This window comes from Pseudophryne corroboree, chromosome 2 (assembly GCF_028390025.1).
Source record: "Pseudophryne corroboree isolate aPseCor3 chromosome 2, aPseCor3.hap2, whole genome shotgun sequence".
NCBI classification, from domain to species: Eukaryota; Metazoa; Chordata; class Amphibia; order Anura; family Myobatrachidae; genus Pseudophryne; species Pseudophryne corroboree.
This window is the reverse complement of record NC_086445.1, coordinates 1,043,108,481-1,043,134,945: the sequence shown is the minus strand read 5'-3', so window position 1 is coordinate 1,043,134,945 and position 26,465 is coordinate 1,043,108,481. Positions and strand designations below refer to the sequence as shown.

The 26,465-nt window shown below is 49.1% G+C and overlaps 1 protein-coding gene across 9 annotated transcripts in view; it reads left to right on the top strand.

Annotated features, from left to right (window-relative positions):
* The window catches only part of STXBP5L (syntaxin binding protein 5L), a 619,515-nt gene that overhangs the window by 256,760 nt on the left and 336,290 nt on the right, over positions 1-26,465 (top strand). The gene's annotated exons all lie outside the window — the stretch shown is intronic.

Below are 26,465 nucleotides of genomic sequence, written 5' to 3'. Positions count from 1 at the left end.
AGAAAATGTATAAAAAAAGTCCAAAATCAGGTTTCTAGAGTCAGAAAATAGTACTTAGTCCTAATGGTGTTCCCATCCCTTAAGGTGCATACACACTTGCCGAGAAAATAAACGACGTCGCTCATTTTCACCCTGAGCGGCGGCGTACACTTTCTCGGCAAATGTGCATGACGACGATCGATGCGCGGCCCCGTGGGTCATTAATGACTCGCTGTCGGCCGTGCATGCAACTCAATTGGACTATCGTCCAAGAGCTGCCTGCACTTCCGAGCCGCGGCATGACGTCACTGAGCGATATGGGGGCCTAATTCAGAGTTGATCGCAGCAGCAAATTTGTTAGCAGTTGAGCAAAACCATGGGGGTCATTCCGAGTTGATCGCTCGCTAGCAGTTTTTAGCAGCCGTGCAAACGCTATGCCGCCGCCCACTGGGGAGTGTATTTTCGCTTAGCAGAAGTGCGAACGCTTGTGCAGCCGAGCTCTGCAAAACCAGTTTGTGCAGTTTCAGAGTAGCTCAGAACCTACTCAGCGCTTGCGATCACTTCAGCCTATTCGTGTCCGGATTTGACGTTATACACCCGCCCCGCGAACGCCCAGCCACGCCTGCGTTTTTTCAGACACGCCTGCGTTTTTGCAAACACTCCCTGAAAACGGTCAGTTGACACCCAGAAACGCCCACTTCATGTCAATCTTCTTGCGGCCGCAGTGCGACTGAAAACTTCGCTAGAACCTGAGCAAAACCACAACGGGCTTTGTACCCGTACGTGCGCGTGCGGATTGTGGGGCATACGCATGCGCAGAAAGGCTGTTTTTTCACCTGATCGCTACGCTACGAAAATCGTCAGTGAACGATCAACTCGGAATGACCCTCCATGTGCGCTGCAGAGAGAGTTAGATGTGGGTGGGATGCATTCAATCTGAAATCTAAATTGCAGTGTAAAAATAAAGCAGCCAGCTTTTACCCTGCACAGAAACAATATAACCCACCCAAATCTAACTCTCTCTGCACATGTTACATCTGCCCCACCTGCACTGCACATGGTTTTGCCCAACTGCTAACAAACTTGCTGACCCCCATGGTCGTCATATCGCTCAGTGTGTATGCACTGCCGCCGACCACCCGGGAGGGGGAAACACTAGGTGACGTCGCTCATAGAGCACATCGCCTAGTGTGTAGCCACCTTCCCAGTTGCAGAATCCTCTTTATCACCAGTGGGTATCCACTAATAATAATAAATACCCGGCATACTGCATGGTACTGTATGTGGCCTCTTTGTAAGAAATTGGTTTCCAGGCAGCTGTAATTATAAAACTCTGCTGGTCTAGAAGATGAATATAAAGTGAGCCCAGTAATGTAATCTGGTGCCACTGCTAGTAATGCAAGTTATCCTGTGCCGGTACAGCAGGTGCCCCTGGTATAGATGTTATGTGTATCAGGGTGACACGGCAGCTGCTGCTATTACACCTGGTATAAGGTGCAGTGCACCGAGGCAGCTGCTGTGCCTGTAAGTCGTGCAGGTGCCCCTGGTATAGATGTTATGGGTATCAGGGTGACACGGCAGCTGCTGCTATTACACCTGGTATAAGGTGCCGGTGCACCGAGGCAGCTGCTGTGCCTGTAAGTTGTGCAGGTGCCCCTGTATAGATGTTATGTGTATCAGGGTGACACGGCAGCTGCTGCTATTACAGCTGGTATAAGGTGCGGTGCACCGAGGCAGCTGCTGTGCCTGTAAGTCGTGCAGGTGCCCCTGGTATAGATGTTATGGGTATCAGGGTGACACGGCAGCTGCTGCTATTACACCTGGTATAAGGTGCCGGTGCACCGAGGCAGCTGCTGTGCCTGTAAGTTGTGCAGGTGCCCCTGGTATAAATGTTATGTGTATCAGGGTGACACGGCAGCTGCTGCTATTATACCTGGTATAATGTGCGGTGCACCGAGGCGGCTGCTGTGCCTGTAAGTTGTGCAGGTGCCCCTGGTATAGATGTTATGTGTACCAGGGTGACACGGCAGCTGCTGTGATTACACCTGGTATAATGTGCGGTGCACCGAGGCGGCTGCTGTGCCTGTAAGTCGTGCAGGTGCCCCTGGTATAGATGTTATGGGTATCAGGGTGACACGGCAGCTGCTGCTATTACACCTGGTATAAGGTGCCGGTGCACCGAGGCAGCTGCTGTGCCTGTAAGTTGTGCAGGTGCCCCTGTATAGATGTTATGTGTATCAGGGTGACACGGCAGCTGCTGCTATTACAGCTGGTATAAGGTGCGGTGCACCGAGGCAGCTGCTGTGCCTGTAAGTCGTGCAGGTGCCCCTGGTATAGATGTTATGGGTATCAGGGTGACACGGCAGCTGCTGCTATTACACCTGGTATAAGGTGCCGGTGCACCGAGGCAGCTGCTGTGCCTGTAAGTTGTGCAGGTGCCCCTGGTATAAATGTTATGTGTATCAGGGTGACACGGCAGCTGCTGCTATTATACCTGGTATAATGTGCGGTGCACCGAGGCGGCTGCTGTGCCTGTAAGTTGTGCAGGTGCCCCTGGTATAGATGTTATGTGTACCAGGGTGACACGGCAGCTGCTGTGATTACACCTGGTATAATGTGCGGTGCACCGAGGCGGCTGCTGTGCCTGTAAGTCGTGCAGGTGCCCCAGGTATAGATGTTATGTGTACCGGGTGACACGGCAGCTGCTGCTATTACACCTGGTATAATGTGCGGTGCACCGAGGCGGCTGCTGTGCCTGTAAGTCATGCAGGTGCCCCTGGTATAGATGTTATGTGTACCAGGGTGACACGGCAGCTGCTGCTATTACACCTGGTATAATGTGCGGTGCACCGAGGCAGCTGCTGTGTCTGTAAGTCGTGCAGGTGCCCCTAGTATAGATGTTATGTGTATCAGGGTGACACGGCAGCTGCTGCTATTACACCTGGTGTAAGGTGCGGTGCACCGAGGCGGCTGCTGTGCCTGTAAGTCGTGCAGGTGCCCCTGGTATAGATGTTATGTGTACCAGGGTGACACGGCAGCTGCTGCTATTAAACCTGGTATAATGTGCGGTGCACCGAGGCAGCTGCTGTGCCTGTAAGTCATGCATGTGCCCCTGGTATAGATGTTATGTGTATCAAGGTGACATGGCAGCTGCTGCTATTACACCTGGTATAAGGTGCGGTGCACCGATGCGGCTGCTGTGCCTGTAAGTCGTGCAGGTGCCAATATTCCTATTCAGCTCCCTCTAGTGATGAGTGTGCAGGGGTGGGGCCTGTCTTGCCAACAGTTATGTCAGCAGTTATCAGATCAACATGAGAATGTTGACAGGGTCAAACTGCAAAAGTCTAACTCTGCCAGTGGCGCCTAACCATCAGCATTTTCAGAATGGCGACAGTTTACATGGTGAAATTTGAGAGGTTAACATTGTGAACATGTTGACAGTTCGAGTATGTCGACTTGGTGCCTGTTTGAACCATAATGGCATTCTGATGTCGACATTGTGTCCGCATACCGTGTGCAGATACAGGTGGCTGGGGTCTCTGCTGGTGGTGTGAATTGTGAATCTCCAGTGCACCGATGTTGGGACTGACCGATAGGAACAGATTACAAGCAGGAGGTGGGTGGGCAGTGTCAGTGTGATCCTCACTAACGCGTTTCACCTCTAATGGAGGCTTCATCAGAGTAGTGTCACTGAAAGACCCGTCTTTGTGTACCGCCTTCATCCACTTACTCCGGTTGCTGAATTAGCTTGCACCTGCTCAAACAGGTGTATTGGATAGAACCATAATCCTGGAATTTATTAACGTTATCCCTAATGTATCTCCATAGATACAAGTTACATAGATACATAATTATAATAACAAATTATAAATACATGCAGAAATAAAGAAAATCAAAATAGGCATATCCATAATTATTTATGGGCAGTGATACGTATTGTCATTTACCTGTGATTATATCCATTTGTAGATGGTTACTTTTTTTTATATAATACTTACTGTAAATGTATTTGTTCTTTTATTGTTAGTCACTAAATTCTTTGTACACTTACTCATGTCCTGATTCTTCTTCCACGCTGATACCAGTATCAGCGCAGTGCCATATAGTGGTGCTCAGTTCTTACTTGATGGTTTGCTCTCGGCTCAGAATAAGCCCCTCTGCTTCCATCAAATAGGCCCAAAGCACCTGTACCCTGGTCGAAGTTATGCAGGAGAGAGAGCATCATTGTAGCTCGGATGGCCTGAAACACAGATAGTTATGTATGAAGCTTATGTGCCTCACGTAAGGACTAACAAGAGTGGTGAAACGCGTGAGCCCCCCAGATCTACCCCTGTTACAGCTCCTGTGTAGATTGTGCAGATGCCGCAGCCCGTTAGCAGGTGTGTGTTATGCTGTGGCATTTAGGAAATGAATACAGATGAGTGACTGTGGTGAAACGCGTGAGAACCCCCAGATTGACCCCAGTTACAGCTCCTGTGATAGATTGTGCAGATGCCGAAGCCCATTAGCAGGCGTGTGTTATGCTGTGGCATATAGGAAATGAATACAGATGAGTGACTGGTGAAACGCGTTAGCCTGCGCCCCCCTGATCTACCTCTGTTACAGCTCCTGTGTAGATTGTGCAGTTGCCGCAGCCCGTTAGCAGGCGTGTGTTATGCTGTGGCATTTAGGAAATTAATAGAGATGAGTGACTGGTGAAACGCGTTAGTCCTGCGACCCCCAGATCTCCCCCTGCTACAGCTCCTGTGTAGATTGTGCAGATGCTGCAGCCCGTTAGCAGGTGTGTGTTATGCTGTGGCATTTAGGAAATGAATACAGATGAGTGACTGGTGAAACGCGTTAGCCTGCGCCCCCCTGATCTACCTCTGTTACAGCTCCTGTGTAGATTGTGCAGTTGCCGCAGCCCGTTAGCAGGCGTGTGTTATGCTGGGGCATTTAGGAAATTAATAGAGATGAGTGACTGGTGAAACGCGTTAGTCCTGCGCCCCCCAGATCTCCCCCTGCTACAGCTCCTGTGTAGATTGTGCAGATGTCGCAGCCCGTTAGCAGGTGTGTGTTATGCTGTGGCATTTAGGAAATGAATACAGATGAGTGACTGGTGAAACGCGTTAGCCTGCGCCCCCCTGATCTGCCTCTGTTACAGCTCCTGTGTAGATTGTGCAGATGTCGCAGCCCGTTAGCAGGCGTGTGTTATGCTGGGGCATATAGGAAATGAATACAGATGAGTGACTGGTGAAACGCGTTAGCCTGCGCCCCCCTGATCTAACTCTGTTACAGCTCCTGTGTAGATTGTGCAGTTGCCGCAGCCCGTTAGCAGGCGTGTGTTATGCTGTGGCATTTAGGAAATGAATACAGATCTACTAGGTTTGCAATTATTGAAGTGATAAGTTTTCCTCTTTCACGTTGGAGAAGACATAAATCACTGACTACAGCTGTGACCTTTCCCTGCGCACGGTATTCCTGGCGTGACATACTTCTCCGCTATCTCTTCCCTAACGCTCACATCGAATACATGGTAATTGTGTCTGTTTTACAGATGAGCAACAGGAAATATTCTACATCTGTGATTTCACTAATTGTGTAATAAACATTGTGTCAATTGTATTCCATGTGCGATATAAGGTCACATTCATGGTGTGTGGCCTTGTCATCTGTAGGGCAGCCCCGTGATCCGCTGGTGCAGACCTCCCTAGTGTCACATCTTCCTGTAGTCACTGCATTATACTGGATTTGTAGACAGCAATAACATAACAGAATATTCATTAATAATGAAATTGTGGAGCTTATCTAGACATAGGGCCGGAGTGTGTGTCGCAGAAAGGTGAGGATCTTTTTGGACGGTGACTCGGAGGCAACTGGGGGTGGCTAAAAGAACGCACGCTGATGTTGCATCTTATTGGAGTTTCGCTGAACACAACCTGTGTCATTACAGTTAGGAGCTGATTGGCTGGTACTTTGGGGGTGATTCCGAGTTGATTGCTCGCTAGCTACTTTTTGCAGCACTGCGATCAGATAGTCGCCACCCACGAGGGAGTGTATTTTAGCTGTGCAAGTGTGCGATCACATATGCAGCCGAGCGGTACAAACATTTTTTATGCAGTTTCTGGGTAGCCTATCCGGGGCCGGAATTGATATCAGACACCCGCCCTGCAAACGCCTGGACACGCCTGCATTTTTCCAACCACTCCCAGAAAACGGTCAGTTGACACCCACAAACGCCCTCTTCCTGTCATTCTCCTTGCGATCGGCTGTGCGAATGGATTCTTCGTTAAATCCATCGCACAGCAACGATCCGCTCTGTACCCGTACGACCCGCCTGCGCATTGCGGTGCATACGCAGTTCTGACCTGATTGCACCGAAGCGAAAAAACCTAGCGTACGATCAGGTCGGAATGACCCCCTTTATCTCCGTCCACTTTATCTCTCTCCAAGGCTTGGGGGGTCATTCAGACCAGGCCGCATCAGTGCCCCGCAACGCAGTTTGCCAATAGCAGCAAACTGCGCATGTGCAGCGGCCGCATAGCGTATGAGAGGCCGTACGCATTGCGGTCGCATCCCCGATGGATGCGACTACAATGTGATTGACAGTGGCGGATGTTGCAGTGGTGGAGTTACGACATTGTGGGGGCGAAGTTAGAGCGAAGCAGGGGCTGCTGCGTGAATATTGAGGTGGGTCGTCTGTGTTTTCGGGGCGGCTGCGTGACGTCACACATAGCCGTTCCGATAAAACAAATGCCTGCTGACCGCCTGACAGTGGGGCCAGGCTGCGCTGCCAGGGGTTAACCTTAGTACAGATGCGTCCACAATCAGATTGCGGACTCATCGGGAGGCGGCCCTCAGCATGTGCAGAGATGAATGCGGATCTGGCTGCGTATGCCGCAACCTGCGTCTATCTCTGAATAACCCCCTTAGTGCATAGGGCCTTATTCAGTATGGCCCGCATCAGCGATGTTATCGCATACTGAACGTTTAATGCCCAGTGCGCACGCTCAGCACCCGTACTGAGCGTGCGCACACAATGAGATGCGATCATGTCTCACTTATGCGAACGTCTCGGCCTGATTGACAGGAAGAGGCATTTGCGGGGCGGAAAGGGGCAACAACGCGGTGGTGCAGGGGCATCAACGTTGGGGGGGCATGTCATCAGAAACAGTGGCGGGTTCGGGGAGGCCTCTTGACTTCACACGCGGCCGCTGAGACCTGAAAAATGGCTGCCCTGCGCCTGCCCTTGCAGCCTGAGGGGCTTCCACAACTCAGCGATGCAATTGGTTGGTGATCGCATCGTTGACCGTTATTTGCATGCTGGGCGGTCTTACCCTGTGCTGGGCGGTCTTACCCTGTGCTGGGCGGCATTACCCTGTGCTGGGCGGCATTACCCTGTGCTGTGCGGTCTTACCCTGTGCTGGGCGGCCTTACCCTGTGCTGTGCGGTCTTACCCTGTGCTGGGCGGTCTTACCCTGTGCTGGGCGGTCTTACCCTGTGCTGGGCGGTCTTACCCTGTGCTGGGCGGCATTACCCTGTGCTGGGCGGTCTTACCCTGTGCTGGGCGGTCTTACCCTGTGCTGTGCGGTCTTACCCTGTGCTGTGCGGTCTTACCCTGTGCTGGGCGGCATTACCCAGTGCTGGGCGGCATTACCCAGTGCTGGGCGGTCTTACCCAGTGCTGGGCGGCATTACCCAGTGCTGGGCGGCATTACCCAGTGCTGGGCGGCATTACCCAGTGCTGGGCGGCATTACCCAGTGCTGGGCGGCATTACCCTGTGCTGGGCGGCATTACCCTGTGCTGGGCGGCATTACCCTGTGCTGGGCGGCATTACCCTGTGCTGGGCGGTCTTACCCTGTGCTGGGCGGTCTTACCCTGTGCTGGGCGGTCTTACCCTGTGCTGGGCGGCATTACCCTGTGCTGGGCGGCATTACCCTGTGCTGGGCGGCCTTACCCTGTGCTGGGCGGTCTTACCCTGTGCTGTGCGGTCTTACCCTGTGCTGTGCGGTCTTACCCTGTGCTGTGCGGTCTTACCCTGTGCTGGGCGGTCTTACCCTGTGCTGAGCGGCATTACCCTGTGCTGGGCGGCATTACCCTGTGCTGGGCGGCCTTACCCTGTGCTGGGCGGCATTACCCAGTGCTGGGCGGTCTTACCCTGTGCTGGGCGGCATTACCCTGTGCTGGGCGGCATTACCCTGTGCTGGGCGGCATTACCCTGTGCTGGGCGGCATTACCCTGTGCTGGGCGGTCTTACCCTGTGCTGGGCGGCATTGCCCTGTGCTGGATGGCATTACCCTGTGCTGGGCGGCATTACCCAGTGCTGGGCGGCCTTACCCTGTGCTGGGCGGCATTACCCTGTGCTGGGCGGCCTTACCCTGTGCTGGGCGGCATTACCCTGTGCTGGGCGGCCTTACCCTGTGCTGGGCGGCATTACCCAGTGCTGGGCGGCATTACCCTGTGCTGGGCGGTCTTACCCTGTGCTAGGCGGCATTACCCTGTGCTGGATGGCATTACCCTGTGCTGGATGGCATTACCCTGTGCTGGGCGGCATTACCCTGTGCTGGGCGGCATTACCCTGTGCTGGGCGGCATTACCCTGTGCTGGGCGGCATTACCCTGTGCTGGGCGGCCTTACCCTGTGCTGGGCGGCCTTACCCTGTGCTGGGCGGCCTTACCCAGTGCTGGGCGGCATTACCCTGTGCTGGGCGGCATTACCCTGTGCTGGGCGGCTTTACCCTGTGCTGGGCGGCCTTACACTGTGCTGGATGGCATTACCCTGTGCTGGGCGGCATTACCCTGTGCTGGGCGGCATTACCCTGTGCTGGACGGCATTACCCTGTGCTGGGCGGCCTTACCCTGTGCTGGATGGCATTACCCTGTGCTGGGCGGTCTTACCCTGTGCTGGGCGGTCTTACCCTGTGCTGGGCGGCATTACCCTGTGCTGGGCGGCCTTTCCCGTGCTGTGCGGCCTTTCCCTGTGCTGGATGGCATTACCCTGTGCTGGATGGCATTACCCTGTGCTGGGCGGTCTTACCCTGTGCTGGGCGGTCTTACCCTGTGCTGGATGGCATTACCCTGTGCTGGGCGGCCCCTAGCATGCCATCGCAGCCAGTTGCAGTTTTGGTCACATATGAAATGTGCAAGTGAAGCTGAATAAGGTGCATAGACCCCTATAGCCAGACTTACTCCTGATTTATCATCTCAATCCCCCAGACCCCGGGAGAGAGGGCGGATCTCTTCATAATGAGGTGAGAGGCTGAGGAGATAATCATGTGTGTCTTTAAGAAGGGAGAAGGCAGTACGCCACAGTTCTCTAAGAATTGCGTCATTTTAGCCCTTCTCCCTCCCCACAGACCCGCAGTGCGCTGCATTTGGCGGTGTCTGATGACGTGAAGAGCCCGGAGGCGCTTCTCTGGAGAGGAGGCAGAGGCAGCGAGTGTGAGACAGAGAGGCAGGCGCTTAGCTTTGTGTATGGTAATTACTGCTGCTGTGCAATTAGTATTAGTGTTACATTACTGTGTGTTTCATGCCAATACAATATGTACGTGTGCAGCCTCCATGCAGTGATTGGATACCTGATATCATGGCAGGGCCACATTTACACAAAAAGGCGACACAGTAATAATGAGTCTATTCATGAAGCAGTGATAAGAGCGGAGAAGTTGCCCATGGCAACCAATCAGCATTCATGTACAGTAACATTTATAATTTGGGTGTGGATCATTAGATCGACAGTGTCTATGTCAACAATGTTTAGGTCGACCACTATAGGTCGACAGGGTTTGAAGGTCAACAGGTTCTAGTTCGACAGGTCAAAAGGTCGAAATTAGTTTTTCATGGTTTTTTGGTGTAGTTTTCTCCATACAGTGACCGGGAAGCCCAATTAGTGCATGGCTTGTGCCTCGGGCAAGGTCCCTCGCTCCGCTACCGCTACACTCGGCACAGATTACCGTTACAATCGTAGTCCGCGTGGATCGTTAAGTATGAAAAAGATCAACAACAAAAAAAGAATTTTTTTTGAAAAACTCATGTCGACCTTTTGACCTGTCGACCTAGATCATGTCGACCTAGAAACCCTGTCAACCTTAAAAACATGACGACTTATAGTGGTCGACCTAGACACTGTCGATCTTCAGACCGGATCCCTATAATTTGCATACTATAAAATTATATAGAGCAGCTGATTGGTTGCCTTAGGCTGGCTCACTTCTCCATACTTTTCACTGCTTCATGAATAGACCGCTAAATGAGCAGAATGCGTTTATTCACATAGAGGTCCACTTACAGTATGTGTAATAACATCTCAGCGGCTTCTCAGTGTAAGATGAACCAGTGTTATAAGCTACAGAGACATGTAATCAGACAGGACAGTGCGGGTTCTGGAAGAGCAGATCCTCCTCCGGAGTCTGCAGCTTCTCAGTGTAAGATGAACCAGTGTTATAAGCTACAGAGACATGTAATCAGACAGGACAGTGCGGGTTCTGGAAGAGCAGATCCTCCTCCGGAGTCTGCAGCTTCTCAGTGTAAGATGAACCAGTGTTATAAGCTACAGAGACATGTAATCAGACAGGACAGTGCGGCTTCTGGAAGAGCAGATCCTCCTCCGGAGTCTGCGGCTTCTCAGTGTAAGATGAACCAGTGTTATAAGCTACAGAGACATGTAATCAGACAGGACAGTGCGGGTTCTGGGAGAGCAGATCCTCCTCCGGAGTCTGCGGCTTCTCAGTGTAAGATGAACCAGTGTTATAAGCTACAGAGACATGTAATCAGACAGGACAGTGCGGGTTCTGGAAGAGCAGATCCTCCTCCGGAGTCTGCGGCTTCTCAGTGTAAGATGAACCAGTGTTATAAGCTACAGAGACATGTAATCAGACAGGACAGTGTGGGTTCTGGAAGAGCAGATCCTCCTCCGGAGTCTGCGGCTTCTCAGTGTAAGATGAACCAGTGTTATAAGCTACAGAGACATGTAATCAGACAGGACAGTGCGGGTTCTGGAAGAGCAGATCCTCCTCCGGAGTCTGCGGCTTCTCAGTGTAAGATGAACCAGTGTTATAAGCTACAGAGACATGTAATCAGACAGGACAGTGCGTCTTTTGGAAGAGCAGATCCTCCTCCGGAGTCTGCGGCTTCTCAGTGTAAGATGAACCAGTGTTATAAGCTACAGAGACATGTAATCAGACAGGACAGTGCGTCTTTTGGAAGAGCAGATCCTCCTCCGGAGTCTGCGGCTTCTCAGTGTAAGATGAACCAGTGTTATAAGCTACAGAGACATGTAATCAGACAGGACAGTGCGAGTTTTGGAAGAGCAGATCCTCCTCCGGAGTCTGCGGCTTCTCAGTGTAAGATGAACCAGTGTTATAAGCTACAGAGACATGTAATCAGACAGGACAGTGCGGGTTCTGGAAGAGCAGATCCTCCTCCGGAGTCTGCGGCTTCTCAGTGTAAGATGAACCAGTGTTATAAGCTACAGAGATGTAATCAGACAGGACAGTGCGGGTTCTGGAAGAGCAGATCCTCCTCCGGAGTCTGCGGCTTCTCAGTGTAAGATGAACCAGTGTTATAAGCTATAGAGACATGTAATCAGACAGGACAGTGCTGGTTCTGGAAGAGCAGATCCTCCTCCGGAGTCTGCGGCTTCTCAGTGTAAGATGAACCAGTGTTATAAGCTACAGAGACATGTAATCAGACAGGACAGTGCGGGTTCTGGAAGAGCAGATCCTCCTCCGGAGTCTGCGGCTTCTCAGTGTAAGATGAACCAGTGTTATAAGCTACATAGACATGTAATCAGACAGGACAGTGCGGGGTCTGGAAGAGCAGATCCTCCTCCGGAGTCTGCAGCTTCTCAGTATAAGATGAACCAGTGTTATAAGCTACAGAGACATGTAATCAGACAGGACAGTGCGGGATCCGGAAGAGCAGATCCTCCTCCGGAGTCTGCGGCTTCTCAGTGTAAGATGAACCAGTGTTATAAGCTACAGAGACATGTAATCAGACAGGACAGTGCGGGTTCTGGAAGAGCAGATCCTCCTCCGGAGTCTGCGGCTTCTCAGTGTAAGATGAACCAGTGTTATAAGCTTCAGAGACATGTAATCAGACAGGACAGTGCGTCTTTTGGAAGAGCAGATCCTCCTCCGGAGTCTGCGGCTTCTCAGTGTAAGATGAACCAGTGTTATAAGCTACAGAGACATGTAATCAGACAGGACAGTGTGGGTTCTGGAAGAGCAGATCCTCCTCCGGAGTCTGCAGCTTCTCAGTGTAAGATGAACCAGTGTTATAAGCTACAGAGACATGTAATCAGACAGGACAGTGCGGGTTCTGGAAGAGCAGATCCTCCTCCGGAGTCTGCGGCTTCTCAGTGTAAGATGAACCAGTGTTATAAGCTTCAGAGACATGTAATCAGACAGGACAGTGCGTCTTTTGGAAGAGCAGATCCTCCTCCGGAGTCTGCGGCTTCTCAGTGTAAGATGAACCAGTGTTATAAGCTTCAGAGACATGTAATCAGACAGGACAGTGCGTCTTTTGGAAGAGCAGATCCTCCTCCGGAGTCTGCGGCTTCTCAGTGTAAGATGAACCAGTGTTATAAGCTACATAGACATGTAATCAGACAGGACAGTGCGGGGTCTGGAAGAGCAGATCCTCCTCCGGAGTCTGCAGCTTCTCAGTGTAAGATGAACCAGTGTTATAAGCTACAGAGACATGTAATCAGACAGGACAGTGCGGGATCCGGAAGAGCAGATCCTCCTCCGGAGTCTGCGGCTTCTCAGTGTAAGATGAACCAGTGTTATAAGCTACAGAGACATGTAATCAGACAGGACAGTGCGGGTTCTGGAAGAGCAGATCCTTCTCCGGAGTCTGCGGCTTCTCAGTGTAAGATGATCCAGTGTTATAAGCTACAGAGACATGTAATCAGACAGGACAGTGCGGTTTCTGGAATAGCAGATCCTCCTCCGGAGTCTGCGGCTTCTCAGTGTAAGATGAACCAGTGTTATAAGCTACAGAGACATGTAATCAGACAGGACAGTGCGTGTTTTGGAAGAGCAGATCCTCCTCCGGAGTCTGCGGCTTCTCAGTGTAAGATGAACCAGTGTTATAAGCTACAGAGACATGTTATCAGACAGGACAGTGCGGGTTCTGGAGGAGCAGATCCTCCTCCGGAGTCTGCGGCTTCTCAGTGTAAGATGAACCAGTGTTATAAGCTACAGAGACATGTAATCAGACAGGACAGTGCGGGTTCTGGAAGAGCAGATCCTCCTCCGGAGTCTGCGGCTTCTCAGTGTAAGATGATCCAGTGTTATAAGCTACAGAGACATGTAATCAGACAGGACAGTGCGTGTTTTGGAAGAGCAGATCCTCCTCCGGAGTCTGCAGCTTCTCAGTGTAAGATGAACCAGTGTTATAAGCTACAGAGACATGTAATCAGACAGGACAGTGCGGTTCTGGAAGAGCAGATCCTCCTCCGGAGTCTGCGGCTTCTCAGTGTAAGATGAACCAGTGTTATAAGCTACAGAGACATGTAATCAGACAGGACAGTGCGGGTTCTGGAAGAGCAGATCCTCCTCCGGAGTCTGCGGCTTCTCAGTGTAAGATGAACCAGTGTTATAAGCTACAGAGACATGTAATCAGACAGGACAGTGCGGGTTCTGGAAGAGCAGATCCTCCTTCGGAGTCTGCAGCTTCTCAGTGTAAAATGAACCAGTGTTATAAGCTACAGAGACATGTAATCAGACAGGACAGTGCGGGTTCTGGAAGAGCAGATCCTCCTCCGGAGTCTGCGGCTTCTCAGTGTAAGATGATCCAGTGTTATAAGCTACAGAGACATGTAATCAGACAGGACAGTGCGTTTTTTGGAAGAGCAGATCCTCCTCCGGAGTCTGCAGCTTCTCAGTGTAAGATGAACCAGTGTTATAAGCTACAGAGAAATGTAATCAGACAGGACAGTGCGGGTTCTGGAAGAGCAGATCCTCCTCCGGAGTCTGCGGCTTCTCAGTGTAAGATGAACCAGTGTTATAAGCTACAGAGACATGTAATCAGACAGGACAGTGCGGGTTCTGGAAGAGCAGATCCTCCTCCGGAGTCTGCGGCTTCTCAGTGTAAGATGAACCAGTGTTATAAGCTACAGAGACATGTAATCAGACAGGACAGTGCGGTTCTGGAAGAGCAGATCCTCCTCCGGAGTCTGCGGCTTCTCAGTGTAAGATGAACCAGTGTTATAAGCTACAGAGACATGTAATCAGACAGGACAGTGCGGGTTCTGGAAGAGCAGATCCTCCTCCGGAGTCTGCGGCTTCTCAGTGTAAGATGAACCAGTGTTATAAGCTACAGAGACATGTAATCAGACAGGACAGTGCGGGTTCTGGGAGAGCAGATCCTCCTCCGGAGTCTGCAGCTTCTGAGTGTAAGATGAACCAGTGTTATAAGCTACAGAGACATGTAATCAGACAGGACAGTGCGGGTTCTGGAAGAGCAGATCCTCCTCCGGAGTCTGCGGCTTCTCAGTGTAAGATGAACCAGTGTTATAAGCTACAGAGACATGTAATCAGACAGGACAGTGCGGGTTCTGGAAGAGCAGATCCTCCTCCGGAGTCTGCGGCTTCTCAGTGTAAGATGATCCAGTGTTATAAGCTACAGAGACATGTCATCAGACAGGACAGTGCTGTTTCTGGAAGAGCAGATCCTCCTCCGGAGTCTGCGGCTGGAACAGGCACAGAACCGTTGTACTGAGAGGTTTCCATCGTCAGATGGTCGCGCTTGCTGTTTTCTCTATCGTCCTAGTGGATGCTGGGGTTCCTGAAAGGACCATGGGGAATAGCGGCTCCGCAGGAGACAGGGCACAAAAAGTAAAGCTTTACGATCAGGTGGTGTGTACTGGCTCCTCCCCCTATGACCCTCCTCCAAGCCTCAGTTAGATTTTTGTGCCCGGCCGAGAAGGGTGCAATCTAGGTGGCTCTCCTAAAGAGCTGCTTAGAAAAGTTTAGCTTAGGTTTTTTATTTTACAGTGAGTCCTGCTGGCAACAGGATCACTGCAACGAGGGACTTAGGGGAGAAGAAGTGAACTCACCTGCGTGCAGGATGGATTGGCTTCTTGGCTACTGGACATTAGCTCCAGAGGGACGATCACAGGTACAGCCTGGATGGTCACCGGAGCCTCGCCGCCGGCCCCCTTGCAGATGCTGAAACGAGAAGAGGTCCAGAATCGGCGGCAGAAGACTCCTCAGTCTTCTTAAGGTAGCGCACAGCACTGCAGCTGTGCGCCATTTTCCTCTCAGCACACTTCACACGGCAGTCACTGAGGGTGCAGGGCGCTGGGAGGGGGGCGCCCTGGGAGGCAAATGAAAACCTTTTTTGGCTAAAAATACCTCACATATAGCCTCCGGGGGCTATATGGAGATATTTAACCCCTGCCAGAATCCACTAAAGAGCGGGAGACGAGCCCGCCGAAAAAGGGGCGGGGCCTATCTCCTCAGCACACAGCGCCATTTTCCTCACACAGCTCCGCTGGTCAGGAAGGCTCCCAGGCTCTCCCCTGCACTGCACTACAGAAACAGGGTAAAACAAGAGAGGGGGGGCAAAATTGTGGCAAAACTATATTATTAAAGCAGCTATACAGGGAGCACTTATTATAAGGCTATCCCTGTCATATATAGCGCTTTTGGTGTGTGCTGGCAAACTCTCCCTCTGTCTCCCCAAAGGGCTAGTGGGGTCCTGTCTTCGTTAAGAGCATTCCCTGTGTGTCTGCTGTGTGTCGGTACGTGTGTGTCGACATGTATGAGGACGATATTGGTGTGGAGGCGGAGCAATTGCCAAATATGGGGATGTCACCTCCTAGGGGGTCGACACCAGAATGGATGCCTTTATTTATGAAATTACGGGATAGTGTCAACACGCTAAAGCAGTCGTTTGACGACATGAGACGGCCGGACAATCAATTAGTGCCTGTCCAGGCGCCTCAAACACCGTCAGGGGCTGTAAAACGCCCTTTGCCTCAGTCGGTCGACACAGACCCAGACACAGGCACTGATTCCAGTGGCGACGGTGACGAATCAACCGTATTTTCTAGTAGGGCCACACGTTATATGATTTTGGCAATGAAGGAGGCGTTACATATTGCTGATACTACAGGTACCACAAAACAGGGTATCATGTGGGGTGTGAAAAAACTACCTATAGTTTTTCCTGAATCAGATGAATTAAATGATGTATGTGATGAAGCGTGGGTTGCCCCCGATAAAAAACTGCTAATTTCAAAGAAGTTATTGGCTTTATACCCTTTCCCGCCAGAGGTTAGGGCGCGCTGGGAAACACCTCCTAGGGTGGACAAGGCGCTCACACGCTTATCAAAACAAGTGGCGTTACCCTCTCCTGAGACGGCCGCACTTAAAGATCCAGCAGATAGGAGGATGGAAAATATCCAAAAAAGTATATACACACATACAGGTGTTATACTACGACCAGCTATAGCGACAGCCTGGATGTGCAGTGCTGGGGTAGCTTGGTCAGAGTCCCTGATTGAAAATATTGATACCCTGGATAGGGACAATGTTTTACTGTCTTTAGAGCAAATAAAGGATGCATTTCTTTATATGCGTGATGCACAGAGGGATATCTGCACACTGGCATCACGGGTAAGTGCTATGTCCATTTCGGCCAGAAGAAGTTTATGGACGCGACAGTGGTCAGGCGATGCGGACTCAAAACGGCATATGGAAGTTTTGCCGTATAAAGGGGAGGAGTTATTTGGTGTCGGTCTATCGGATTTGGTGGCCACGGCTACAGCCGGGAAATCCACCTTTTTACCTCAAGTCACTCCCCAACAGAAAAAGACACCGACTTTTCAACCGCAGCCCTTTCGTTCCTTTAAAAACAAGAGAGCAAAGGGATATTCATATCTGCCACGAGGCAGAGGAAGGGGGAAGAGACAGCAACAGGCAGCTCCTTCCCAGGAACAGAAGCCCTCCCCCGCTTCTACAAAAGCCTCAGCATGACGCTGGGGCTTCTCAAGCGGACTCGGGGGCGGTGGGGGGTCGTCTCAAGAATTTCAGCGCGCAGTGGGCTCACTCGCAGGTAGATCCCTCGATCCTGCAGATAATATCTCAGGGGTACAGGTTGGAACTAGAGACGGATCCACCTCGCCGTTTCCTGAAGTCAGCTTTACCAACGTCCCCCTCCGACAGGGTGACGGTCTTGGAAGCCATTCACAAGCTGTACTCTCAGCAGGTGATAGTCAAGGTACCCCTTTTACAACAAGGAAAGGGGTATTATTCCACTCTATTTGTGGTACCGAAGCCGGATGGCTCGGTAAGACCTATTCTAAATCTGAAATCCTTGAACCTGTACATAAAGAAGTTCAAGTTCAAGATGGAGTCACTCAGAGCAGTGATAGCGAACCTGGAAGAAGGGGACTTTATGGTATCCTTGGACATCAAGGATGCGTATCTCCACGTTCCAATTTACTCCTCACACCAGGGGTACCTCAGGTTCGTCGTACAGAACTGTCACTATCAGTTTCAGACGCTGCCGTTCGGATTGTCCACGGCACCTCGGGTCTTTACCAAGGTAATGGCCGAGATGATGATTCTTCTTCGAAGAAAAGGCGTATTAATTATCCCATACTTGGACGATCTCCTAATAAGGGCAAGGTCCAGAGAACAGCTAGAGATGGGATTAGCACTGTCTCAAGAAGTGCTAAAACAGCACGGGTGGATTCTGAATATTCCAAAATCCCAGTTAATTCCGACAACACGTCTGCTGTTCCTAGGGATGATTCTGGACACGGTTCAGAAAAAGGTTTTTCTCCCGGAGGAAAAAGCCAAGGAGTTATCCGAGCTTGTCAGGAACCTCCTAAAACCAGGAAAGGTGTCTGTACATCAATGCACAAGAGTCCTGGGAAAAATGGTGGCTTCTTACGAAGCAATTCCATTCGGCAGATTCCACGCAAGAATTTTCCAGAGGGATCTGTTGGACAAATGGTCAGGGTCGCATCTTCAGATGCACCAGCGGATAACCCTGTCTCCAAGGACAAGGGTATCTCTTCTGTGGTGGTTGCAGAGTGCTCATCTATTGGAGGGCCGCAGATTCGGCATACAGGATTGGATCCTGGTGACCACGGACGCCAGCCTGAGAGGCTGGGGAGCAGTCACACAAGGAAGAAACTTCCAGGGCGTGTGGTCGAGCCTGGAAACGTCTCTTCACATAAACATTCTGGAACTAAGAGCAATCTACAATGCTCTAAGCCAGGCAGAACCTCTGCTTCAAGGAAAACCGGTGTTGATCCAGTCGGACAACATCACGGCAGTCGCCCATGTGAACAGACAGGGCGGCACAAGAAGCAGGAGTGCAATGGCAGAAGCTGCAAGGATTCTTCGCTGGGCAGAGAATCATGTGATAGCACTGTCAGCAGTGTTCATCCCGGGAGTGGACAACTGGGAAGCAGACTTCCTCAGCAGACACGACCTTCACCCGGGAGAGTGGGGACTTCATCCAGAAGTTTTCCACATGCTGGTAACCCGTTGGGAAAGACCAATGGTGGACATGATGGCGTCTCGCCTCAACAAAAAACTGGACAGGTATTGCGCCAGGTCAAGAGATCCGCAGGCAATAGCTGTGGACGCGCTGGTAACGCCTTGGGTGTACCAGTCGGTGTATGTGTTTCCTCCTCTGCCTCTCATACCAAAAGTATTGAGAATTATACGGCAAAGAGGCGTAAGAACGATACTAGTGGTTCCGGATTGGCCAAGAAGGACTTGGTACCCGGAACTTCAAGAGATGATCACGGAAGATCCGTGGCCTCTACCTCTGAGAAGGGACTTGCTTCAGCAGGGTCCCTGTCTGTTTCAAGACTTACCGCGGCTGCGTTTGACGGCATGGCGGTTGAACGCCGGATCCTAAAGGAAAAAGGCATGCCGGAAGAAGTCATTCCTACTTTGATTAAAGCAAGGAACGAAGTAACCGCGCAACATTATCACCGCATTTGGCGAAAATATGTTGCGTGGTGCGAGGATCGGAGTGCTCCGACGGAGGAATTTCAACTGGGTCGATTCCTACATTTCCTGCAATCAGGATTGTCTATGGGTCTCAAATTGGGATCTATTAAGGTTCAAATTTCGGCCCTGTCGATTTTCTTCCAAAAAGAATTGGCTTCAGTTCCTGAAGTCCAGACCTTTGTTAAGGGAGTACTGCATATACAGCCCCCTGTGGTGCCTCCAGTGGCACCGTGGGATCTCAATGTTGTTTTGGACTTTCTCAAATCTCATTGGTTTGAACCACTAAAAACTGTGGATTTGAAATATCTCACATGGAAAGTGACCATGCTACTAGCCCTGGCTTCGGCCAGGAGAGTGTCAGAACTGGCAGCTTTATCTTACAAAAGCCCATATCTGATTTTCCATTCGGACAGGGCAGAACTGCGGACTCGTCCGCATTTTCTCCCTAAGGTGGTGTCAGCATTTCATCTGAACCAACCTATTGTAGTGCCTGCGGCTACAAGCGACTTGGAGGACTCCAAGTTGTTGGACGTTGTCAGAGCTTTAAAAATATACATTTCAAGGACAGCTGGAGTCAGGAAATCTGACTCGCTGTTTATACTATATGCTCCCAACAAGTTGGGCGCTCCTGCGTCTAAGCAGACTATTGCTCGCTGGATTTGTAGTACGATTCAGCTTGCACATTCTGTGGCAGGCCTGCCACAGCCAAAATCGGTAAAAGCCCACTCCACAAGGAAGGTGGGTTCTTCTTGGGCGGCTGCCCGAGGGGTCTCGGCATTACAACTCTGCCGAGCGGCTACGTGGTCGGGGGAGAACACGTTTGTAAAATTCTACAAATTTGATACCCTGGCTGAGGAGGACCTGGAGTTCTCTCATTCGGTGCTGCAGAGTCATCCGCACTCTCCCGCCCATTTGGGAGCTTTGGTATAATCCCCATGGTCCTTTCAGGAACCCCAGCATCCACTAGGACGATAGAGAAAATAAGAATTTACTTACCGATAATTCTATTTCTCGGAGTCCGTAGTGGATGCTGGGCGCCCATCCCAAGTGCGGATTATCTGCATTACTTGTACATAGTTACAAAAATCGGGTTATTATTGTTGTGAGCCATCTTTTCAGAGGCTCCGCTGTTATCATACTGTTAACTGGGTTTAGATCACAGGTTGTACGGTGTGATTGGTGTGGCTGGTATGAGTCTTACCCGGGATTCATAAATCCTTCCTTATTGTGTACGCTCGTCCGGGCACAGTACCTAACTGAGGCTTGGAGGAGGGTCATAGGGGGAGGAGCCAGTACACACCACCTGATCGTAAAGCTTTACTTTTTGTGCCCTGTCTCCTGCGGAGCCGCTATTCCCCATGGTCCTTTCAGGAACCCCAGCATCCACTACGGACTCCGAGAAATAGAATTATCGGTAAGTAAATTCTTATTTTTTATGTGCCCCATGGCAGAAAATCTCTGTGTAAGTGAAACCAAAAATAGACAGCAGCCTTTCAGCACGGCGGTACATAACGGCGCCCGCAGACTGCTGGCACTGAGTGACCTCCCTGTGTTGCATCCAGGAGATCATGTGACAAGTACAAGCGATGCAAGGCAGTATCAGTTCTCTGTTTTATGTCCTCCCCGAGCTTCATCCACCTCCCCAGCTCATATACAGTAAGATACCAGGTGCTGTGGCTGAAGCTCACTGGGCATAAAGTAGAGAATTAGAGCCAAGTCCAACAGGGCATAGAGCAGGGAACAGGGCCCGAGGGACACAGAGCCGCAGCAGGGAGTGGGGGCTGCAGGTGAGGTGTCATCTGGCGGCGGACGCCCATCACTGCTGTATGGGGAGTAACGGTGCAGAACTGTATTGTACTCTGATCTTATAATGCTGATCCTGCCTGTTCCTGTCTGACACCTGATGCCCACAGTTACATGCAGACCACACAATGGCTTCCAACATGGTTACAAAGAACATTACTGAATTAGAATAGTAATACTGTAACACACCACCACTGGCCTGTTCCTTACTGAGAGGTCCTGGGGTTCTGTGTCAGTGCTCTTATTCTTTATGTTACATGAGTATTACCACGCCACTGGATGTAGTATTACTGCGCCACTGACCCTAGTATTACTGCCGCCACTGACTATAGTATTACTGCGCCACTGGCTATAGTATTACTGCGCCACTGACTATAGTATTACTGCGCCACTGACTATAGTATTACTGCGCCACTGACTATATTATTACTGCGCCACTGACCCTAGTATTACTGCGCCACTGACTATAGTATTACTGCACCACTGACTTTAGTATTACTGCGGCCACTGACTGTAGTATTTCCGCGCCACTGAATAGTATTACTTCGGCCACTTAATGTAGTATTGCTGCACCACTGACTGTAGTATTACCACGCCACTGGATGTAGTATTACTGCCGCCACTGACCCTAGTATTACTGCCGCCACTGACTATAGTATTACTGCGCCACTGGCTAGTGTATTACTGCGCCACTGGCTATAGTATTACTGCACCACTGACTATAGTATTACTGCACCACTGACTTTAGTATTACTGCGGCCACTGACTGTAGTATTTCCGCGCCACTGAATAGTATTACTTCGGCCACTTAATGTAGTATTGCTGCACCACTGACTGCAGTATTACCACGCCACTGGATGTAGTATTACTGCCGCCGCTGACTATAGTATTACTGCGCCACTGACTATAGTATTACTGCGCCACTGACTATAGTATTACTGCACCACTGACTTTAGTATTACTGCGGCCACTGACTGTAGTATTTCCGCGCCACTGAATAGTATTACTGCGGCCACTTAATGTAGTATTGCTGCAGCACTGACTGCAGTATTACTGCACCACTGAATGTAGTATTACTGCGGCCACTGCCTATAGTATTACTGTGCCACAAAATGTAGTATTGCTGCACCAGTGAATGTAGTATTTCTGCGGCCACTAAATGTAGTATTGCTGCACCACTGACTGTAGTATTACTGCACCACTGACTATAGTATTACTGCGGCCACTGAATGTAGTATCACTGCACCACTGACTATAGTATTACTGTGCCACAAAATGTAGTATTACTGCACCACTGAATGTAGTATTACTGCGGCCACTAAATGTAGTATTACTGCCGCCACTGACCCTAGTATTACTGCCGCCACTGACTATAGTATTACTGCGCCACTGGCTATAGTATTACTGCAACACTGACTATAGTATTACTGCGCCACTGACTATAGTATTACTGCGCCACTGACTATAGTATTACTGCGCCACTGACTATAGTATTACTGCACCACTGACTTTAGTATTACTGCGGCCACTGACTGTAGTATTTCCGCGCCACTGAATAGTATTACTGCGGCCACTTAATGTAGTATTGCTGCACCACTGACTGCAGTATTACTGCACCACTGAATGTAGTATTACTGCGGCCACTGCCTATAGTATTACTGTGCCACAAAATGTAGTATTGCTGCACCAGTGAATGTAGTATTTCTGCGGCCACTAAATGTAGTATTGCTGCACCACTGACTGTAGTATTACTGCACCACTGACTATAGTATTACTGCGGCCACTGAATGTAGTATTACTGCACCACTGACTATAGTATTACTGTGCCACAAAATGTAGTATTACTGCACCACTGAATGTAGTATTACTGCGGCCACTAAATGTAGTATTACTGCCGCCACTGACCCTAGTATTACTGCCGCCACTGACTATAGTATTACTGCGCCACTGGCTATAGTATTACTGCACCACTGACTATAGTATTACTGCGCCACTGACTATAGTATTACTGCGCCACTGACTATATTATTACTGCGCCACTGACCCTAGTATTACTGCGCCACTGACTATAGTATTACTGCACCACTGACTTTAGTATTACTGCGGCCACTGACTGTAGTATTTCCGCGCCACTGAATAGTATTACTTCGGCCACTTAATGTAGTATTGCTGCACCACTGACTGCAGTATTACCACGCCACTGGATGTAGTATTACTGCCGCCACTGACTATAGTATTACTGCGCCACTGACTATAGTATTACTGCGCCACTGACTATAGTATTACTGCGCCACTGACTATAGTATTACTGCACCACTGACTTTAGTATTACTGCGGCCACTGACTGTAGTATTTCCGCGCCACTGAATAGTATTACTGCGGCCACTTAATGTAGTATTGCTGCACCACTGACTGCAGTATTACTGCACCACTGAATGTAGTATTACTGCGGCCACTGCCTATAGTATTACTGTGCCACAAAATGTAGTATTGCTGCACCAGTGAATGTAGTATTTCTGCGGCCACTAAATGTAGTATTGCTGCACCACTGACTGTAGTATTACTGCACCACTGACTATAGTATTACTGCGGCCACTGAATGTAGTATTACTGCACCACTGACTATAGTATTACTGTGCCACAAAATGTAGTATTACTGCACCACTGAATGTAGTATTACTGCGGCCACTAAATGTAGTATTACCGCACCACTGAATGTAGTATTACTGCACCACTGAATGTAGTATTACTGCACCACTGAATGTAGTATTACTGCACCACTGAATGTAGTATTACTGCACCACTGATTGTAGTATTACTGCGTCTCGAATATAGTTATACTGCACCACTGTCTGTAGTATTAGTGCTTCATTGTATGTATTATTACTGTGCCACCTAATGTAGTTTTACTGCTCCACTGACTGTAATATTACTGCTCCACTGAATATAGTATTACTGCTCCACTGAATGTAATATTACTGCTCCACTGAATATAGTATTACTGCTCCACTGACTGTAATATTACTGCACCACTGAATGTAGTATTACTGCACCACTGAATGTAGTATTACTGCACCACTGAATGTAGTATTACTGGTCAAATTAATGTGGTATTACTGCTACGCTGAATGTAGTAATACTGCTCCACTGAATGAAGTATTACTGCTCCACTGAATGTAGTATTACTGCACCACTGAATGTAGTATTGCTGCTCCGCTGAATGTAGTATTACTGCACCACTGAATGTAGTATTACTGCAGCGCTGAATGTAGTGCTACTTCTCCGCTGAATGTAGTATTACTGCTCCGCTGTATGTTGTATTACTGGTCCGCTGAATGTAGTATTACTGCTTCGCTGAATGTAGTATTACTGCTCCGCTGAATGTAGTATTACTATTACTGTACCACTGAATATAGTATTACTGCACCACTGAATGTAGTATTACTGCTCCATTGAATGTAGTATTACTGCACTACTGAATGTAGTATTACTGGTCCGCTGAATGTAGTATTACTGGTCCGCTGAATGTAGTATTACTGGTCCACTGAATGTACTATTACGGTAGTATTACTGCTCCGCTGAATGTTGTATTACTGGTCCACTGAATGTAGTATTACTGCGCCACTGAATGTAGTATTACTGCACCACTGAATGTAGTATTACTACTCCGCTCAGTGTAGTATTACTGCACCACTGAATGATGTATTACTGCACCACTGAATGTAGCATTACTGGTCCACTGAATGTAGTGTTGCTGCACCACTGAATGTAGTATTACTGCACCACTGAATGTAGTATTACTGCACCACTCAATGTAGTATTACTGGTCCACTGAATGTAGTATTACTGCTCCACTGACTTCAGTATTACTGAACCACTGACTGTAGTATTACTGCTCCACTGACTGTAGTATTACTGCACCACTGACTTTAGTATTACTGCACCACTGATTGTAGTATTACTGCACCACTGACTTTAGTATTACTGCACCACTGACTTTAGTATTACTGCACCACTGACTTTAGTATTACTGCACCACTGAATGTAGTATTATTGCTCCACTGAATGTAGTATTACTACTCCACTGACTGTAGTATTACTGCACCACTGAATGTAGTATTACTGCACCACTGACTGTAGTATTACTGCACCACTGAATGTAGTATTACAGTGCCACTGGCGGTAGTATTACTGCTCCACTGACTGTAGTATTACTGCACCAATGACTTTAGTATTACTGCACCACTGACTATAGTATTACTGCACCACTGAATGTAGTATTACTGCACCACTGACTATAGTATTACTGCGCCACTGACTATAGTATTACTGCACCACTGAATGTAGTATTACTGCACCACTGACTATAGTATTACTGCACCACTGACTTTAGTATTACTGCACCACTGATTGTAGTATTACTGCACCACTGACTATAGTATTACTGCACCACTGACTATAGTATTACTGCACCACTGACTATAGTATTACTGCACCACTGAATGTAGTATTACTGCACCACTGACTATAGTATTACTGCACCACTGACTTTAGTATTACTGCACCACTGATTGTAGTATTACTGCACCACTGACTTTAGTATTACTGCACCACTGACTTTAGTATTACTGCACCACTGACTTTAGTATTACTGCACCACTTAATGTAGTATTATTGCTCCACTGAATGTAGTATTACTACTCCACTGACTGTAGTATTACTGCACCACTGAATGTAGTATTACTGCACCACTGACTGTAGTATTACTGCACCACTGAATGTAGTATTACAGTGCCACTGGCGGTAGTATTACTGCTCCACTGACTGTAGTATTACTGCACCAATGACTTTAGTATTACTGCACCACTGACTGTAGTATTACTGCGCCACTGAATGTAGTATTACTGCGCCACTGACTGTAGTATTACTGCACCACTGAATGTAGTGTTACTGCGCCACTGACTGTAGTATTACTGCACCACTGAATGTAGTATTACTGCTCCACTGAATGTAGTATTACTGCTCCGCTGAATGGAGTATTACTGCTCCACTGAATGTAGTATTACTGCTCCGCTGAATGTATTATTATTGCTCCACTGAATGTAGTATTACTGCTCCACTGACTGTAGTATTACTGCACCAATGACTTTAGTATTACTGCACCACTGAATGTAGTATTACTGCGCCACTGAATGTAGTATTACTGCACCACTGAATGCAGTATTACAGTGCCACTGGCGGTAGTATTACTGCTCCACTGACTGTAGTATTACTGTACCAATGACTTTAGTATTACTGCACCACTGACTATAGTATTACTGCTCCACTGACTGTAGTATTACTGCACCACTGACTATAGTATTACTGCACCACTGAATGTAGTATTACTGCACCACTGACTATAGTATTACTGCGCCACTGAATGTAGTATTACTGCACCACTGACTGTAGTATTACTGTACCAATGACTTTAGTATTACTGCACCACTGACTATAGTATTACTGCACCACTGAATGTAGTATTACTGCACCACTGACTATAGTATTACTGCACCACTGAATGTAGTATTACTGCACCACTGACTATAGTATTACTGCACCACTGAATGTAGTATTACTGCACCACTGACTATAGTATTACTGCACCACTGAATGTAGTATTACTGCACCACTGACTATAGTATTACTGCGCCACTGAATGTAGTATTACTGCACCACTGAC